General features: G+C 44.6%; 1 long non-coding RNA gene across 1 annotated transcript; it reads left to right on the top strand.

Annotated features, from left to right (window-relative positions):
• The first annotated feature begins 286 nt into the window (after nt 1-286).
• LOC133493212 (uncharacterized) lies at nt 287-5,730 on the top strand. The gene is made up of 2 exons (XR_009792889.1): nt 287-5,211; nt 5,291-5,730. It is a non-coding gene; the product is annotated as an uncharacterized LOC133493212 (long non-coding RNA).
• The last annotated feature ends 11,449 nt before the right edge of the window (nt 5,731-17,179 follow it).

The following is a 17,179-nucleotide window of genomic DNA, read 5'->3' as shown; positions in this document are numbered from 1 at the left end:
CTCGAGTTGACTGGGACCGGAAACGGAACCATTTTGTGTAGTCCTACGTATCGCTTGAGATACGTAGCTGTTGTAGTGCAGTAGATCCGGTCAATTTCCATAATAAAATACAATGACACGCAAATTTCAATACAATGAAAACGATATGAATTGGTCATTATTTCGCTATGGTTGGGTTATAGCAAGGTTAATGTAACTATTTTAAACCCGGAGCATTAACGTCACTGTCGGCCGAAGATTTACTTTCATTTTGAAGGGACGGCTGGTTTGACTTCAGTGGCTCGCTGAAATATTTCGGTGTAAGTGATCCTGGCTAATCTTTTTCCTTCTCGCCATGCGGGAGCAGGTACAATCACCTTCAGTTAATCCGAATTTTGTGAATCGTCGACATGGGATACCTGTGATCTCTCCTTTAATGGACTAAAACATCACTTGTGCAATCTTCGTGTCCGGTTGGAGTCGTTACGTGCATGTTGAATCTTTTCGGCCGAGTTTAGCCTGGTTATAGAACAAAGAGAAAGACAATCAACATGCGAAGCAGCGATCAAGCGTGAGGTGAAGTCTTCTTTGCGCTACCGAAGAATAAGATTTGACAAAAGTGACACTTGCTGCGGTTAAAGAAAAACACACTAACTAAATTCTGTCGTCTTTTTCTGAAAGTAATCTCCACTTTCATAGTCGTTGCTGTATTTATAGTAATCTGGATTATGAATCTGGCGGCACAGTGGGTACTGGTGAGCTCGTCTGCCACACAGTTCTGAGGACTAGTTCAAATCCTGGCTCGCAAGTGTGGGGTTTGCATGTTCTCCCCGTAGCTGTGTTGATTTTCTGCAGGCACTCCGGTTTCCTCTTGAAAAATAAACTTTTAGACTGTGTTTGCACGAAGATATGCCCTAAATTTGATTTTTAATACACGTCTCGTATAAATGAATGAGACGTTCTCCGCTAGCATAACACCGCTACGTGTGAACGATTGACACACTTATGCTTTGTTGAGCGATATTTAGCGATGATCGGATTGCACAAACGTATCGATTTCTTGCTGGCTCACGGCCGAAGCTTAACCAGACTGTGTTTGCAGGAAGATATGCCCTAAATTTGATTTTTAATACACGTCTCGTATAAATGAATGAGACGTTCTCCGCTAGCATAACATTGCTACGTGTGAATGATTGAATGAAATCAGAAGCATGGCGTCTCTCTCAGTTCAAAATGTATTGTATTTTCTATTTTTACTGTTTGTCTTACGTCAGCGCACGTGGCGTGACGTCACGTCAGGAGGCGTGGTTAAGTGCCCTGTACGGAGGGGTCAATTACATGGGACACCGTTATGCCCAGCGCTGATTTCTCAGATTTATCCTCATTTGATGAAGGAATAGCAGTATCGGTTGATCGGAAAGACAGAGGAATACTTCCATACAGATTTGAACCTGTGGATGTAAATAATGTTGAATATTCGGATGGTTCTTTGGGCGGAATGACGCAGAGAATGACGAGCGAGCTCTGCCGAGCGGCGGCGCAGCCGTGAGCTGAGCTCCGGCGGAGCTCGCTCGTCAGACTCCATGTCATTCCACCCAAAGAAATAGCTTGAGAGAACGCACCTTTATGTGCATGCGCTCAATGTATTTACCACAACTGAATATGGATGATAATCTCATGTCGGCACGGCGTCACACGGTCAATCAAGACTGCCTCGCAATTGACGCATTGAGCACCTCCTTTGACATGACTCATTATGTTTAGGACTTTCGACGTGCGCTCGCAGTACATGAAGAACCTCAGAACATGTGCTTTTGGCATCACTTCTGAACATGCTCAGTACGGTTAACTTGCATTTCCTGTTTCCGGGTGAATACTGATTGTTCAGGATCAGGGTTGTTTTGTTACCAACATTTATTGAAACATAAATTAATGTGAAGACTACAGAAAATAAGCAACGTCTTTCAATATCTATTTTTTCCTCTTGCAACAAATTTTACGCGTGTGATTTTTCGTGCTCGACTGCAGATTTGAGACTGCGATGGCGCACGAGCGTGGTCAGGTCCATCAAGTGTGAGTGCCTGTATTTCGTAATGTATACCTGGGGTACCAGTAGCAGGCTACTTAATTCTTGTAACGCAATAGTTTTCCCCCAGTTCTATTTATTTTAAAATTATTTCTCAATGGGGAGTATTAAGGTGGTAATAGATGTAATTGGGCATTAATTTTTTATTTCCAATTTGATTTTTTTCCAAGAGAAAGCTTATCTACATTCAAACACCAGCCCATCATGGGTGCAAAGTCTCAACCTTGTAAATTGGATTGGAATGTTCAAGCTCAGTGTCATTGTCTTAAACTCTGAACAAAATGTATCTGTCAGTGATAACACTCCAGCTTTTGGCAAAGCAGCATGTAGCTGGTCCATGAAGTCTTCGAATTCTATCTTGGTTGGGGATGAGACTTCACATCTTGGTGGTGTTGTGTCTTCTGACCCCTCAATTTTATCTTTAAGCCTTTTCCTTTTCTTTGAAGAGGAGGAAAAGTCAATGTCTCTGACCTGCTTGGATGGTGTGTTAAAAGTTGTAGCTGTCGGGAAAATCCAATATGTTGGAACATCGGTAATAGATGCTTCATTCCGAATAGGTGTAGCAGTCTCTAATCCAAACTGCCCCTATATGGCTGCAACCTTCACCAAGGCCAGCCATACATGTGCAATGGGCATACTGCACTGGACCATCTGATGACAAAATAACCCAAGGCTCCAGGGGCTTTTCTCTTATCCGGATGGAATGATGAACCTGTGACAAATGAAACAAAGTTGTTTAACAGAATGTCAGTTTGTGGAAGCCACTCTTACACTCGTAAGCATATATTTGTATTGTACGTATATATATATAAAAAAAAACTGTGAATTTTAAAATCAAGATGGATTTCAATTCTCAGCATGTTAATGCAGGTTTACATGTAGGCTTATTTGTAACATTTGCATGAATAACCATTACATGTATATTCAAAGTGTATATATATATATATATATATATATATATATATATAAATATTATAGGGCCACTGTCATGAAATGCATGATTTTTAGTATGTTATTACTGGAAAAAACAGCAGCTAGTTTTGTCCCATGCCTTTTTTTACTACAAAACATGATTTTGACGTATATGGCTTTTTGTAACTCCCGCCATGAAAAGCCTCTTGAGGGATTTATTTCTGAGAAGAAGCAGGAAGTGACGTATGGGGCAGGAGGGCCCTCAAGCGGACTCGTTTGTTTCAATTAGTTTTACGTGCGGGAAGGTGGCTCGTTGTTCCTTCGTGTTAGCTAAAATGCTGACTTGCTGCATTGCTGGATATTGCTCGAACACTCGGGAGGATGGATTTACCCTTCATAAGTTTCTAAGAGACCTGGTTCGTCGTGAAAAATTGATTGCACAGGTGCAAAGGATGAGAGCTTCGTGGCTTCCAAATGGCAGGTAGGTGTCGATACAGCTACTAAAAAAAAAAACAATAGTTTGGGGGGGGGCGTAATCCGTAAATTAGGGGTGCTAAATATGTCGATGTGCGCATTGGAAGGCTTCCGTGCAACAGCCGCTGAAGGACGGCCTCCGCAGCCGCCTTGTGGAAAAGGCCGAGCTGGGCGCCAACCTTGTTGGCTGGGGTGGCTCGTCGCCGACACGGAAGTGGATCGGCTGGGGTGCCTCGTCGCCGCCACGGAGGTGGATCGGACGGGGAGGCGGTTTGGCCATGATCTGCAGCTTCTTTTTCTTTTGGCTTGTCTCGTTAGGGGTCGCCACAGTGTGTCATCTTTTTCCATCTAAGCCTATCTCCTGCATCTTCCTCTCCAACACCTACTGTCCTCACGTCTTCCCTCAGATCATCCATCAACCTTCTCTGTGGTCTTCCTCTTGCTCTTTTGCAAGGCAGCTCCATTCCCAGCACCCTTCTACCAATATACTCACTCTCTCGCCTCTAGACATGTTCTGATCATTAAAGTCTGCTCTCATAAACCTTGTCTTCAAAACATTCAAATTTGGCTGTCCCTAAAAATTTTTCATTTTCTAATCTTATCCATCCTGCTCACACCTAGAGAGAACCTCAACATCTTTATTTCTGCCACCTCCAGTTCTGTTTCCTTTTTTCTCTTCAGTGCCACTGTCTCTAATCCATACATCATGGCCAACTTCACCACTGTTTTATAAACTTTGCCCTTTATCCAAGCAGAGACTCTTCTGTCACATAACACACCTGACACCTTCTGCCAGCTGTCTCAACCACCTTGGGCCCGTTTCTTCATTTCCTTACCACACTCACCATTGCTTTGTATTGTTGACCCCAAGTATTTGAAGTCGTCCACCCTCGCTCTCTCTTCTACCTGGAGCCTCACTCTTCCTCCTCCACCCATCTCATTCACACACACATATTCTGTTTTACTTCGGCTAATTTTCATTGGTGTATTGGTAATTAAGCAAAAAATGTGACCTCAGTGAAAACAAAGGATTGCTACTTAAATTACATATTCATTTACTACATATGCTTGTGTATTTAAAAAAGGAAACTTCCGGTCATTCACTGAAAAATGAAAAAATCTTAATCCGATAGATCATATCACATGAACTGTACCTTGAAAATTTTAAGTTAATACGATATAATGGTGTTTTGAGAAGATTTTTATCGGCAATCATGAATTTTCACAGGTGCCGCCATTTTGGTGAGTCACATGAGCATATGTGATGTATTCTGTGAATAAACATGGCCAATTTGTAGTGTGTCATTACATGCAGTACAACCACTATCGGACACGTGAAAATAACCTACTGCATTCCGGAATGTTGACGTAATTTGGATAGAAATAATCTGAGGAATGCTCGGTGGCACGTTCTGCCCAGCAAGAAAAAGAAACCTTTAAGGACCCAGTGGCTAGCGAAGTGTGGTCGCCCTGAGTCATACGACAAACAGGCCAGGGTATGCAGTGAACATTTTGTGTACCCAGACGATTATTCAACGAGTATGGTTCGGTACTCTATGGGTTATTTGAAAGAATCTTTGCTCAATCCAGGAGCAGTCCCTTCAATATTCATTGATCAATTTGCTGAGCAGGAGAAAGGGACACAACAGCCACTAGTGCTCGGAAGCACACCAGTCAGTGATGCCAGTTTTGCATGTAATAGTAGTAGTTCAAGTCCATAGCGACCCAGAGCAAGCTATGCAGCAAGAAGCAAGAGAAGGGTAAGTGATCCTAAGATCTATCCTGTCTAGTTGCTGTTTTATCGGGGATAGAATTTTAATTCTCCATTACATTTCTCAGGTTGTTGAGGAAATGCTTTCCCCCGTCATCCCTGTTGTGGGTGATCAGGAAATGTCTGCTGATCCAGAACAAGCAGATGCTAGTTGTACAGAAGATCTTGGCCTACATGAAACACACAACCCTTCCATTATTGAGGGTGACGCTAGGTTTGGTCAATCTTCAAGTGCCATGTTGCCTCCAGATTTTCACTGTAAATGCTACAGGCATGCTATTACTGTCAAAGGTATGTAGGTGGTGCGAACACTTTTTTTGTGAGACTGTATGTACTCGTACTGTTCTACTGTAGGCCATGCCAGAAAGACGACCACCACATGCAGCAATTCCTTAATTGATATGTCAAAGAAGAAGAAATAGCAGATGAACTGTCACATCAATGTTATTTTACATATGTGCTGTATGGTCTTTTGAATCATAATAAAGCTGAAGTCCTGAAGAATCAATTCAAATAGTTCCACTGATTTCCAATTGATATTCATGAGCTGTGCATTATTTCAATTTAATGATGGGTATTAAATATTTGCCTCTGAAAATACATGGATTTAAATTATTTTCAACTACTTTATTTCAGATGCATCAATGCAGACACATATATACCTAATAATTGAGGCAGTTCCTAATGGCTCCGTCACACCATGACATTCTGGTCAACGTCCTCTGAACATTTCAATCGTTCTCAAACGTCTGGTGGATTTTTTTCTCAAATAAAGTAAATTTCTCAAATATTATATAATTGACAACTGTTAATAAGATTAGGCCTATCTGTATCACTGGCCCTCTAGATCACTCATTTTATTGCTCACTTTTATATATCATGATCTCTCTCTCTCTCTTATGTAAACAAATTACTTGTGTACTTATTTCTGAAGTATAAGTACAAGTGTAGTAGCCTATTTGAGATATCACTGTCTACATTTTTATGTCTGAAGTTTGGCAAAATCATTTTGGCTATTTGGACTCATATTTTAATGTTTCAAAATATTATGCTTGCCCTGTATTTACACTCCCCGTCGACGGAAGACATTTTCAGTGTTTTTCCAACTTGGTCATTCTCATCCGTGTTACAGTACAACACCAAGACAAAAATAAAAAAGTGCTTCCAGTTCCCAAACTGGTGGCCGCTAAAACGAGGAGACTCTGGTCCGGTCGATCGTACTTCAATAAATCCTGCTAAATTTGGACCGAAGGTTGTGACTCCTCAACGTGGGACACCCCCGGTGACGATTTCAGTGGACTAAAATCATCATCTGTGTAATCTTAGTGCCCAAATTGGAGCCGTATCATTCGTGTTGAAGCTGCTCGGACTATCTTAGTCTAGCCTAGCTCGCTAACAACAAGACGCGTCTATAATCAAATCTTTGCTGAGTGGGAAAAGATCAAATACTAGTACCTACACGACTTGCAAAGCCTACGTATCGTATACAACGAGGACTGTGAGTACTTATAGGAAGTTGGGCAAGTGGAGCCTTCAACTTAAACTTGCTTCTCGGCCCAGCCTTCCTTAGCTTAGCTGTCTAACAGCGAGACGGATTTGTGATCAAATTGTTGCTGTTTAAGAAACATAAAACGTGAGTAACTACATAACTTGTACGACGTACACAACTTGTACAACGAGGACCGTGAGTACTGATAGAAAACTACACAAGTGGACCCAACCTTCAACTACTGGAATGGGAGCCATTGTGGTTTAAATCTTTCATCTCAATATCCTTTATATCTCCATATCCTTTATATTTTCATACTCGAACCTTACTTACCCACATACCATGTTAACTTTAACATAGACTAGGTAGTATGTGAACTGTGTCCCTTATGTGCTGATTTTGTTTATTTGATTGCTTTTATTTGACTATCTGCAGCCGAATGGGGGGCACATGCCTCTGCAACCTGTAGGCTGGTCCCAAGCCCAGATAAATGCAGAGGGTTGCGTCAGGAAGGGCATTCGGCGTAAAACTGCCAAACCTATATGAGCGTTCATCAAACTAATTCCATAACGGATAAATCGTGGCCCAGGCTAATTACACTCGCCCCCGGCACTGTTAATCTGCAAGGCGGAGGTAGAAATTCAGATAATGTGGGTCGAAGACAAAAAAAGGGGAGGAAAGCGGCTTAGTCGGCAGAAGAAGATCAGGAATGCAGAGACCCTACAACTGTGTATAGGGAGTTTGAATGTTGGAACTATGACAGGAAAACCTCAAGAGTTAGTTGAGATGATGATTAGGAGAAAGGTTGATATATTGTGCATCCAAGAGATCCAGTGGAAAGGGAGTAAGGCTAGAAGTTTAGGATCAGGGTTTAAAATATTTGACCATGGAGTAGATGGGAAGAGAAATGGAGTAGGGGTTATTTTAAATGAAGAGCTGGCTAAGAATGTCTTGGAGGTGAAAAGAGTATCAGATCAAGTGATGAGGCTGAAATTTAAAATTGAGGGTATTGTGTGTAATATTATTAGCAGCGATGCCACACAGGTAGGATGTGACCTCGAGTTGAAAGAGAAATTTTGGAAGGAACTAGACAAAGTAGTTCTGAGCATCCCAGACAGCGAGAGAGTTGTGATTGGTGCAGATTTCAATAGACATGTCGGCGAAGGAAATGGGGGCGATGAAGAAGAAGAAGTGATGGGTAAGTACGGCATCCAGGAAAGCAACTTTGAGGGACAGATGGTGGTGGACTTCGCAAAAAGGAGGGAAATAGCAGTAGTGAACACTTATTTCCAGAAGAGAGTGACCTACAAGAGCGGCGGTAGAAGCACGCAGGTGGATTATATTTTGTGCAGACGATGTAATCTGAAGGAGGTTGCTGACTGGTAAGGTAGTGGTAGAGGAGCGTGTAGCTCGACAGCATAGGATGGGGGGGGGGTGTAGAAATGACTGGTAGCGGGTAGGAAGATTAAGAAGACAAAGGTAGACCAGAGATTCAGGTGGTGGAGGTTGAGAAAGGACGAATGTTGTGTGGCCTTTTGGAAAGAGGTGAGACAGGCTCTAGGTCAGTGGTTCCCAAAGTCAACCTGGGCCCGGACCCCCAGTGAGTTGTTCAAAAAGGTACTGGACCCCCAACCTCAACTTTTGCCAATAATATAGTGCTGGACACAGCTATGCCGTTCTGGTACAAAGAAATACTCCGTTTTAGTGGCTCACGTGCTCTTGCTTTTTATTTTTGCACAATAAATCAAAACGTGGTTCAACACTGGAAAGGGCAATTCTAACATCATGATTAGCTTCCAGACGATTTCGTTTTTCGTCTTCACATCACGCACCCCCTGGAAAGACGTTTTTCACCTCCTGGGGTTCCGTGGACCCTACTTTGGGAACCACTGCTCTAGGTGGACAGGAAGAGCTCTCAGAAGACTGGAATACTACTGGCAAGGTATTCAGAGAGGCAGGCAGGAGAGTACTTGGTGTGTCTTCTGGTAGGAAAGGTGAGAAGGAGACTTGGCGGTGGAACTCCAAAATAGAGGAAGTCATCCAAGGAAAGAGATGAGCGAAGAAGTGGGACAGTGAGAGCACTGAGGAGAGGCGAAAGGAATACATTGAGATCCGATGTAGGGCAAAGGTAGAGGTGGTGAAGGCTAAACAAAGAGCATATGATGACATGCACACCAGGTTGGACACGAAAGGAGAAAAGGATTTCTACAGGTTGGCCAGAGAGCGGGATTGAGATGGGAAGGATGTGCAGCAAGTAAAGGTGAATGAGGATAGTGATGGAATATCTTGACTGGTGCCAGTAATGTGCCAAGTAGATGGAAAGAATACTTTGAGAATTTAATGAATAAAGAAAATGAGAGAGAAGGAAGAGTAGTGAATGACCAGGAAGTGGCAATGATTAGTAAGGGGGAAGTTAGAAAGGCACTGAACAGGATGAAAAATGGAAAGACAATTGGTCTTGATGAAATACCAGTGGAGGTATGGAAGCAATTTGGAGAGGTGGCTGTGGAGTTTTTGACCAACTCATTCAATAGAATACTAGCGGGCAAGAAGATGCCTGGAGAATGGAGAAAAAGTGTGCTAGTTCACATTTTTAAGAACAAAGGGGATGTTCAGAGCTGTGGAAACTACAGAGGAATAAAGATGATGAGGCACACAATGAAGTTATGGGAAAGAGTAGTGGAGGCTAGACTCAGGACAGAAGTAAAAAAATAAATTTTTTAACGAATGTCTTTTCTGTTGCAGGATGTGAAAGGTGAACCTATGGATGATCATTTGCAGCTATAGTTGCCCCGAAAATGTCTTGGACAAATCAGCAGAAGATATTCTCCCTGGAGACCTATTTTGCGACAAAATCATACCAGAGTGTACAGATTCTGTTTCGAAAGCGTTTCCATTGTCGCAACTTTCCATTAAAACCAACGATTGTTAGTTACGAAAGAGGAGTGTATAAAAGTGATTCAAAACTTTGCCAGACGAGTACAGGTTTGCTTGCAACGAAATGGTGGACATTTGGAACACATCTTAGGAAAGCCATAAATTGATTAAAAATTGACAGAAATAGCTGAAACTCTGGTGAATGGTCTTCCATAAGCTGAATAATGTGTGGTTGTAATTTGAAATAAATAGCTTTTTAAACAAAGCCACAAATGAAATTTTCATGGGTACGTATCTTTTTGGGTCACCCTGTAGAATTAAACGTGGTCTTGTGAGCTTGACATTTTTCAGTTCTGGTAACGAAGGATTTTTAATTCGACTTGGTAAGCCTTGGTAAGGACTAAGTGCAAAGGAAAGACATAATACCGTGACTACCAAGAATCCTTGCATATTGCCTAGGGCCTGATTTCTATGACATGTTAACTTTTCCCAAAATACGCTGTGAAGCACTGTCCTCATAACAGTACAAAAACTCGGCATTTTTTTGGTAATAAAAACATTAAATTTCAAGCCAATCGGTTAGATATATTTTTTGAAATAGGACTCGGAATGGGAAAATCCATGCTAAATGCATTGTTCTTTTGTTGTCCCTGCGACGTCCTATATCAGACTTTAAACTTGTTTCCTTGCATTTGAAAATCAAATTCAATTTGCAGAGTTCTGTATTATGGAATTCATCAAAAATTTCACAGAAATTGTGTTTTCTTGCTTATCCACTGATGAAGTTTGGGGAAATATTTACATCGCTTTTTCATGAAAAACCGTCGGCCTATAAAGGTGAAGCAGAGAGTGAACAGTGAACAGCAACAACCATAAACAAGACGTTGTTCAAGTGAATTAAGATCATCACAAAATAAAAAACCTTTACAAACAAACTTTCACAGTGTCAAAGTAAATCTAAGTAAATTTACCTGTGGAATGCTTTTTCACACCCACGAAACTGGCGATTCGCATTGTTAATCACTGTCGCTGTACAGGTCGGCATGGTTGTTTTGAGAGTATCAAAATTTCGGATGGTGACCCCAGTTTTGGTGGCCAATGAGAATCCAGTCTTTTTTTTAATTGTTTTTTTTTAATCAATGGCTCCGCCACACAATCTTTTTCCTAGTTTATCTTACACACCCCCCCCACTCTGAAAGACGTTCACTCATAATTCCAAATGTTACAGTACTTACGCAGCCCATCAATGTCTTTTATAATGACAGCGTCCACCACCGCTGCTTTAGTTAGCATCACAGTCTGGGGAACGTCTGGGGAATGTAGTGCAAAAACGAGCTAGACATGCTGCTTATGTTTACTTTTGATATTAATGGAGAAAGTTAAAAAAAAAAAAAGAAATGCTGTTGTTTGAAGACGCAATGATTCTCGGCGTATGTGAATATCCGAAGAAAAAGTGGTTACACTGGACGAGATTTTCTCTTTTCCGAGTGGGAAAGGTCTGGTCTGAAGCCATAGTAGAAAGTGCAGGATCAGATGGTGTGTAATTTTAAATTTCTACCTTGGCGCAGCCTGATCCAGGATGAAAGCACAGACAATACAGTGCATTAAAAGCTTATTATGTATTTTAAATATAGAAGGCAACATAACATTAACCTTAAAACGGTTTGGGAGCATCACCCCCCCCCCCCACCTGCAAAACCCCACTCACGAGAGGCTTGTTGCTTGAAAAGTAGATCTTGTGGTAAAAAAGTATGGGCACCCCTGATCTAAGCCTATCTTGTGCATCTTCCTCTCTAACACCCACTGTCCTCGTGTCTTCCCTCACAACAGCCATCAACCTTTTCTTTGGTCTTCCTCTCACTCATTTGCCTGGCAACTCCATCCTCAGCACCCTTCTACCAACATACTCACTCTCTCTCCTCTGGACATGTCCAAACCATCGAAGTCTGCAATCTTGAATCTTGTCTCCAAAACATCCAACCATGGCTGTCTCTCGAATGAGGTCATTTCTAATTCTATCCAACCATCTCACATCTGAGCGAGAATCTCAACATCTTAATTTCTGCCACTTCCACTTCTGCTTGCTGTTGTCTCTTCAGTGACACAGTCTCGAATCCATACAGCATGAGCGGCCTCACTGCTGTTTTATAAACTTTGCCCTTCATCCTAGCATAGACTCGTCTGTCACATAACACACCAGACACCTTTCACCAGCTGTTCCACCTTGCTTGGACCCGTTTCTTCACATCCTTACCACACTCACCATTGCTCTGGATTGCTGACCCCAAGTATTTTAAGTCGTCCACTCTCACTATCTTTTCTCCCTAGAGCCTCACTCTTCCCCCTGTGCCCCTGTCATTCACGCACAAATATTCTGTTTTACTTTGGCTAATCTTCATTCCCCGCTCCTTGAGCCGTCACCTTATTGTGGTGGAGGGGTTTGTGTCTCCCGATGATCCTAGGAGCTAAGTTGTCTCGGGCTTCATGCCTCTGGTAGGGTCACCCATGGCAAATAAGTCTGAGATGAGGGACCAGACAAAGTAGGACTCCACAACCCCTATGATGACTACAAAAACTGGATCTTGGTTTCCCTTGCTGGACGCCGGTCACCGGAGCCCCCCTCTGGATCCAAGCCTAGCAGTGGGGCTCGAAGACGAGAGCCTGGTGGCCGGGGCGGCACCCCTGGGGCTCGGCCGGGCACAGCCTGAAAGGATAACATGGGTCCCCCTTCCTGTGGGCTCACAACTTGTGAGAGGGGCCATAGGGGTCGGGTGCAATATAAACTGGGCAGTGGCCAAAGACCTTGGCGATCTGATCCCTGGCAACAGAAACTAGCTCTAGGGACATGGAATGTCACCTCTTTGGCAGGAAAGAAGCCCGAGTTGGTTTGTGAGGTCGAGAAGTTCCGACTAGATATAGTTGGACTCTCCTTTACACACCACTTGGGCTCTGGTACCACTCCTCTTGAGAGGAGTTGGACTCTGTTCCACTCTGGGGTTGCCTACGGGGAGAAACGCTGAGCAGGTGGGGGTATACTTATTGCCCCCCAGCTCGGGGCCTGTACGTTGGGGTTGGGAGTGGTGTTCTGTTATTGGACTTCTGTGCTCATCGCGGATTGTCCACAACGAACACCATGTTCAGGGATCAGGGTGTCCTCATGTGCACCTGGACCCAGGACACCCTAAGCCGCACTTTGATAATTGACTTTGTAGTCGTGTCATCGGACTTGCGACCACATGTCTTGGACACTCTGGTGAAGAGAGGGGCAGAGCTGTCAACTAATAACCACCTGGTGGTGCGTTGGCTCCGATGGTGGGGGAAGATGCCGGTCTGACGTGGCAGGCCCAAATGTTTTGTGAGGGTCTGCTGGGAACGGCTGGCTGATTCCCCTGTTAGAAGGAATTTCAACTCCTACCTCCGAAAAAACTTTGCTCATGTCTCGGGGGAGGCGGGTCACATTGAGTAAGAGTGGACGATGTTCCGCGCCTCCATTGCTGATGCTGTGGCCGTAAGGTGGTCGGTGCTTGTTGTGGCAGCAACCCGCAAATATGTCGGTGGAGACCAACAGTGAGGGATGCTGTCAAGTTGAAGAAGGAGTACTATTGGGCATTTTTACCCTGTGGGACTTCTGATGCAGCTGAGAGGTCCCGGTTGACCAAGCAGAATGCAGCTCCGGTGGTCACTGAGACAAAAATCTGGGTGTGGGAGAAGTTGGGGGAGATCTTGAAGAAAGACTTCAGGACGGCTTCGTGGAAATTCTGGTCCTGCGTCTCAGTATGGGTAAGCAGTGCATCATCAACACTGTGGAAAGTGGGGATGGGGTGCTGCTGACCTCAACTCCGGATGTTGTGAGTCAGTGGGGAGAATACTTCGAAGACCTCCTCAACTCTACTAACACATCTTCCCACTGAGGTGTTAAAAAGCTCCTTTGTGGCAGGCCCGCGAGGGTGGATGAGATTCGGCTGGAGTTCCTAAAGGCTCTGGATGTTGTGGGGCTGTCCTAGGTGTCACCTCTGTGACATTGCGTGGACATCGGGGACAGTGCCTCTGCATGTTCTTTTTAAGAAGGGGTACCGGGGGGTGGCCTGTGTTCCAACTATAGGGGGATCACACTCCTCACCTTCCATGGTAAGGTCTATTCAGTGGTGCTGGAGAGGAGGGACAGAGGAAGTTGAATCTCAGATCCAGGAGGAGCAATGTGGTTTTCGTCCTGGCCGTAGAACAGTGGACCAGCTCTACACCCTCGGCAGGATCCTCGAGGGAGCATGGGAGTTCGATCAACCAGTCTACATGTGTTTCGTGGACTAGGAGAAGGCGCTCAACCGTGTCCCTCGGGGAGTCTTGTGGGGGTGTTCTTCGGGAATATGGGGTACCAAGCCCCTTAATCCGGGCTGTTCGGTTTCCGGTGAGAGTTGGACTACGCCAAGGCTGCCCGTTGTCACCGAATTTTTTTTTCACAACTTTTTTTGACAGAATCTCGAGGCGCAGCCAAGGCGTAGAGAGTGTCTGGTTTGGTGGCCCCAGCATTGCATCAATGCTCTTTGCAGATGATGTGGTTCTTTTGGCTTCATCAAGACATGCTTTCCAATGCTCACTGGAGCAGTTTGCAGCAGAGTGTGAAGCTGTCGGGATGAGAATCAGCACCTCCAAATCTGAGACCATGGTCCTCAGTCAAAAAAGGGTGGCATGTCCTGCCCCGGTCGGGGATGAGATCCTGCCCCAAGTGAAGGAGTTCAAGTATCTCAAGGTCTTGTTCACAAGTGAGGGAAGAATGGAGCGGGAGATCAACAGACGGATTGGTGCAGCGGCATCTGCAGTGATAAGGACTTTGTATCGGTCCGTTGTGGTAAAGGGGGAGGTAAGTCGAAAGGCAAAGCTCTTAATTTACCAGTCGATCTATGTTCCTATCCTCACCTATGGGCATGAGCTATGGGTCGTGATCAAAAGAACAAGATCGCGGATACAAGCGGCTGAAATTAGTTTCTTTCACAGGGTGTCCGGGTTCTCCCTTAGGGATAGGGTGAGAAGCTTGATCATCCGGGAGGGGCTCTATGTGGAGCCGCTGCTCCTCCACATAGAGAGTAGGCAGATAAGGTGGCTGGGGCATTCGATCCGGATGCCTCCCGGACGCCTCCCTGATGAGGTGTCCCACTGGAAAAAGACCCCGGGGATGACCCAGGACACACTGGAGAGACAGTCCCTTGGATTGCCTTGTAACGCCTTGGGATCCCTCTGGAATAGCTGGAAGAAGTGGCTGGGGAAATGAAAGTCTGGGTGCCTGGTCCCTGCTGAAGCTACTTCCCCCGGGACCCGACCCGGAGAAGTGCTAGAGAATGAATGGATGGATGGATAATTTTGATTCCTCTCCTTTCCAGTGCATCTTTCTAATTGTTCCTCCACCTGCTCCCTGTTTTCACTGCATATCACTATATCATCAGCGAACATCATGATCCAAGGGGATTCCAGTCCAACCTCATCTGTCAGCCTATCCATTACCACAGCAAATGGGAAGGGGCTCAGATCTGATCCCTGATGTAGTCCCATCTCCATCTTAAATTCTTCTGTCACACCTACAGCACTTCTCACCACTGTTCTGCTGCCATCATACATGTCCTTTACTATTCTAACATATTTCTCTGCCACACCAGACTCATGCATTCAGTACCACAGTTCCTCTATTGGTACACTGTCATAGGCTTTCTCGAGATCCGCAAAGACACAATGTAGCTCCTTCTGACCTTCTCTGTAATTTTCCACTTGCATTCTCTGTGGTACTCTTTCTAGGCATGAAACCATGCAGTTACTCGCAAATGCATACTTCTGTCCTGAGTCTAGCCTCAACTACTCTTTCCAATAACTTAATTGTGTGGCTAATGAACTTTATTCCTCTATAGTTCCCACAGCTCTGAATATCGCCCTTATTTTAAGAAATTGGAACCAGGACACTTTTCCTCCATTATTCAGGCATCTTCTCGCCCGCTAGTATTCTATTGAATAAGTTGGTCAAAATCTCCACAGCCGCCTCTCCAAATTGCTTCGAAACCCCCACCGATATGTCATCAGGACCAACTGCCTTTCCATTTTTCATCCTCTTTAGTGCCTTTCTAGCTTCACCCTTACAAATCATTGCGACTTCCAGAAGACACACCGAGTACTCTCCTGCCTGTCTCTCTGATCACTTTGGCTGTAATAGTCCAGTCTTCTGGGAGGTCATCCTGTCCAGCCTGTCTCACCTCTTTCTGAAACACTGCGCAACATTCTTCCTTTCTCACCTTCCACCATATGGTTCTCTGCTCTACCTCTCTCCTTTAAATCTAAATACCCACCACCAGAGTCATCCTACACACCACCATCTCATGCTGTCAAGCCACACTCTCCCTTTCCACGACCTTACGACTACTTTACAGTCAGTAATCTTCTTCAGATTACATCATCTGCACAAATCCACTTCCACGGTTCTACCTCCACTCTTGTAGGTCACTCTATGTTCCTGCCTCTTCTGGAAAAAAGTGTTCACTCCAGCCATTTCCATCCTTTTTTCAAAGTCCACCACCATCTGTCCCTCAAGTTCCATTCCTGGATGCCGTACTTACCATTCAATTCTTCATCACCTCTGTTTACTTCACCAACATGTCCATTACAATCTATACCAATCACAACTCTCTCTCTCTCTGTGCATGGGATGCTCATAACTACATCATCTAGTTCCTTCCAGAATGTCTCTTTCAATTCTAGGTCAGATCCCACCTGTGGGGCATAGCGAGTAATCACATATTAAATACCACCCTCAATTTCAAATTTCAGCCTCATCACTCTAACTGATACTCTGATAATCCCCTCCTCTTTTAAAGGGGTCCACTCATGATTACAAATGTTACAGTATTTACGAAGCCCATCAATGTGGTTTATAATGACAGGGTGCTTAAGTCCTGCAGCCTGGGACTCCTCTGCATATTCTTTTATGGCTTGATGTTCTGGACCTGAAAGAGAGTATAGTCTTCCACGAGGGGGTGAGGAGCCGGGCAGCAAGTCAGTCGTAGCCATCGGAGTCGTATGGCCTGTGAGGAGGAAGCGACTTAGGCTTGCACTTGGAAAATACATCCTTCAGGCCATGGTAACAGGAGGGGACTGAAGACAAGTCTAACTCATCTTTGTGAGGTTTGAGCGGCCTCTTGCCTCTCCGCCTTTTGGCACAAGAGGCCCGTTAGTGCGCACTTGTCTCCCCAAGACCTGATTTGTCCGTCTTGAGTACGTTGGGTTATTTTGCCTAAAAAACCTCCATCCGCCGCATTTGCGTTAGAGGGGCGCTGTAACTCACGAGTCCCGAGTTCCATGCTTTTGACCAGATGTGAATTTAAAAGATTGGCATCTGAAACAGAGTCTATGAAAGCAGTCGACTTGAGTGGCCATCCTCCTGAACACACTACTTGGTCCGGACTGTCCTGGATAAAGTTGAGACTCACCATAGTCAGGGTTCGGGGTAGAGGTACCAGCTGGTTACTGTGTGCCCCGACTGCCCGCAGTAGAAGCAGAGTTCCTCCCTCAGCCGGCGTAAATGTTCCTCGGGTGACAGGCGGAGGTGGCCCAGTTG

Source organism: Syngnathoides biaculeatus, chromosome 20, assembly GCF_019802595.1.
Source record: "Syngnathoides biaculeatus isolate LvHL_M chromosome 20, ASM1980259v1, whole genome shotgun sequence".
NCBI lineage: Eukaryota > Metazoa > Chordata > Actinopteri > Syngnathiformes > Syngnathidae > Syngnathoides > Syngnathoides biaculeatus.
The sequence above is the reverse complement of the archived record's forward strand: the minus strand, read 5'-3'. Positions and strand labels throughout refer to the sequence as shown.